The 3611-nt window shown below is 30.4% G+C and overlaps 1 long non-coding RNA gene across 1 annotated transcript; it reads right to left on the bottom strand.

Annotated features, from left to right (window-relative positions):
• Positions 1–420: 420 nt before the first annotated feature.
• On the bottom strand, positions 421–3292 carry LOC132728905 (uncharacterized). Its single transcript, XR_009625540.1, has 2 exons — positions 1582–3292; positions 421–1443 (listed from the first exon to the last, which is right to left on the bottom strand). It is a non-coding gene; the product is annotated as an uncharacterized LOC132728905 (long non-coding RNA).
• Between the last annotated feature and the right edge of the window lie 319 nt (positions 3293–3611).

Below are 3611 nucleotides of genomic sequence, written 5' to 3'. Positions count from 1 at the left end.
AGGCACTATTCGGGACAGAATGATGTCTTGTTGGTTTGTGTTAAGGCATGATTCAGGACAGATGTCTTGTTGGTTTGTGTTGAGGCACTTTTCAGGACAGATGTCTTGTTGGTTTGTGTTAAGGCACTATTCGGGACAGAATGATGTCTTGTTGGTTTGTGTTAAGGCATGATTCAGGACTGATGTCTTGTGTGATTGTGTTGAGGCACTATTCAGGACAGATGTCTTTTTTGGTTTGTGTCGAGGCACAGTTCAGGACAAACATCCTGTTGGTTTGTGTTAAAGCACTATTCAGGACAGATGTCTTTTTGGTTTGTGTCGAGGCACTATTCAGGACAGAAATCTTGTCGGTTTGTGCTAAAAGTACACAGGCAGGCACTATTTAGGCATCTTGTATCAAAAAAAAAAAAAAAGAAAAAATTCTTTTGTAAAATAAATCAGTTTATTTATTTCAATCATTTTCATCTTCACATACAGCAGTTTTTGTCAAATACATGACAAAGTTCTATGAGTTAAAAGTACAAAACTTAAAGAGTTTGTCGCAACAATGGTGTTACTTCATGAAACCCTACATGTAATATATAAAATGAAAAATTTAGGATTAGAGATTATAAAACTGGTCTAATATAAATCCTAGGTACACAGGAATAGCATTTCCCACCTGCATGGAAACATATAGGTGTCAAATACAACTTTTTTTAAAACTGTGGATTTTTTTCATATTTTAACTTAGATAATCTAAATTTTTTGTTGCAATTAAAAAACTTATAAATGATTATTTTGCTTTTCTAGTTATTTCAAGTTGTTTTTGAACTAAAAGTAGATCCCAAAATACTTCATGCCAGTGTGACCCCTGGTTCACTTTCTTTTCTTTTTTAAAATAAATGTTTTTAATATAACCAATGAGACAATTTTTCACAGTTTTTGTTTGTGCTATATTTAGCAACCAATCAAATGCTTTGTTTCAAAACTTATGTAAGATAGTAGGACAATTAACCCAATTTTACAATCTTTGAACCTAAAAAGGGACAGGACAAATACAAAATTATAAACATTGCAATAATATGAGAAATATAAAAGTTTTGTAACAAACACAAGTACAAATATTAAAAACAGTAAAATTACCCCACCCATCTATAGTTTGCTTTGGTGGTGGAATAATGAATGCTAGACAAAAATTTACATAACAACCTACTTTCATCAATTACATGTAAAATTAATCACAAAAGAAATATATAAATATCAAATTAATATAAACAGAAAATCATTTTATTAATGACTTGTATACAAAATTTGCTACAAAAATGAATGTGCCTATAAAAATTCAATGGTTTATTCTCAAGTTTCCGACAACCAAAAATAAAAAATATATAAAACTCCAAACAAAATAAAAAAATTCACGAATAGCATTTTTGAATTGTGACATAAAATTCAATGTTATACCTGAAAAAATATATAAAACTCCAAACAAACTAAAAAATTCACGAATAATTATATATCTAGTGCGAAAAGTATATTACTCGTTCAGGAACTGAAGTTTAACTCGATTTTTGAATTGTGACATAAAATTCAACGTTATACCTGAAATTATTCTTGTTTAATTAAATTCTAACTCAATAAAAAAATGCACAGATTTTTTTTTCTAAATCAATTTCATACTATCCAGATTACAGAGAATAAGTATATTCTTTTCGATGACCTTGTATATATGCAATGATGAATATATACAGTCAAGTAATCCGTTCCGGTTCAGGACCAGTTCCGGTTTCTTCAATGCCGTTTTCATTGAAATATTTCTGACATTTAAATATTTTGTAGATAATATAATGCAAGGTGCGTCATCTTTTGACAGCTCATTTTCTTACAAATTGGCTGTTTTAGAACAACAACATTGAATGAGTCGGAACAAGTCATGTGTCTAAACTGGACCACGACACTGCATATGATAAGTACTAAATAATGAAAGTATATGTAATAATAAGAAATGAATTATTGCACTTTTCAGTCAAATTAACAGGTAATATATGTAAATGATATTTACATGCCATCTATGTGTTAAAACAATAGGTGAATCTAAAATTCCTTCCCTTCTAGTCATAAAGTCTACAACTATCAAAATTAGCAGTGTCACACTATCAGAGATGTAGATGAAATGTTATCTATGTCTCTGACACTTATTAACCTGATGGAACTAAAAGTGACCCGCTCTTATCATCAGTATCATGAGCCAAGCCAACCAGTCTTTATACTGATGATGAACGAACCTTTAACTTTCCATATCGATATCCCCAAAAATTGATAATGGACAGTTCCAAAAATTGGTTACTGGACCAGTCCATTCAGGCAAGTAGGTTACAGACTAATCCAACAAGGTATCTGTAACCTGAAACTCTCAAAACTCTTTATAACACTGGTGTTCACAAAAATTAAGCAAAGAAACCTTATGTAACAATTTTAAAGATGAATGGACAAAAACTTAACTCAGACAGAATATGATATTAATATAAAAATGATAGCACATTATGTAATAATTAACAGTAAAACAAATGATTTTGCATATGCAAAATGATATACAAGGCTTTAAAGGAATGATTCATTACAAAGTCAACAATATCAAATATTAATATACATTATACATGTATAGTAACACAAACTGACTAAAAAATGTACAAAAGTGAAAAAAAATACACAAAAGGAATGTAACAATGAACTGAATAATATTATAACATTTTGAAAACCAGTCTGAAAAGGGCTGGCACATGATTGGTCGATTCTATTTACAAAAATTTGAATGTAGCCAATGGAAGTGCTCCATTTCTGACTGGTTATTAAAACTGATTTTTTAAACAGAATGGGTATGGTAGAGCTATTTGTATTAAATAAGTGAGATCAGTGCATCACCCATACTGTTTACTGAATCTTAAGAAGTTTTTCAGTATAGAAATTACAACTGTAAGTCCTTGGAAAACAATTTCGGAATCATCTTAATAAGAATCAATATTTTTTTTAATTGAGTGCAAAAATATGTCATAAAATCTTGTGGCTGACTTGCTTTAGAACACTGTCCTTTCCTAGTACTCATTTACATGTAGGAACCGATTTATACCAAATTGTCGTTTATAGTATAATTTTTTTATAGTTTAATTAGAAAATGAATGTTAACATGTTGAAACATTTTGCACAAGACACATGGTAAGAATCTTTAAAACTAATCAAAGCACAGAAGGCGCTGAATTTGTTTGGGTCTCAGAATGTAAGAAAGGTGCAGGTTGTGAGATTATATGTTTAGTGCCACCAATGCTTTCCAGCGTTTTAATTGTAGTAAATTGGCTATAAGACTAATTACAATCCAATGTTTATTTGACTTTAACAATTTTAAAAAAATGAGTTACCTTTACTGGGATTTGAACTCCAGACCTCTCGCTTCCTAAGCGAGCCCGAAAACCCTTCAGCCACGGTTAAATTTATATGTGAACGGCCTGAAGAAAACCATATTATTCTAAATTAGGGCTTGTAACGACTTTTAACTGTTGTTTAACACAGATGTAAATAATCCTGAAGCTTACTATAAGCATATTTATAAAGAATCAAAGGGCTTCAAGTTCTTTGGT

Source organism: Ruditapes philippinarum, unplaced genomic scaffold (assembly GCF_026571515.1).
Source record: "Ruditapes philippinarum isolate M1 unplaced genomic scaffold, ASM2657151v2 ctg4444_1_1_1_1, whole genome shotgun sequence".
Lineage (NCBI taxonomy): Eukaryota > Metazoa > Mollusca > Bivalvia > Venerida > Veneridae > Ruditapes > Ruditapes philippinarum.
This window is presented reverse-complemented; position numbering and strand designations above follow the sequence as displayed.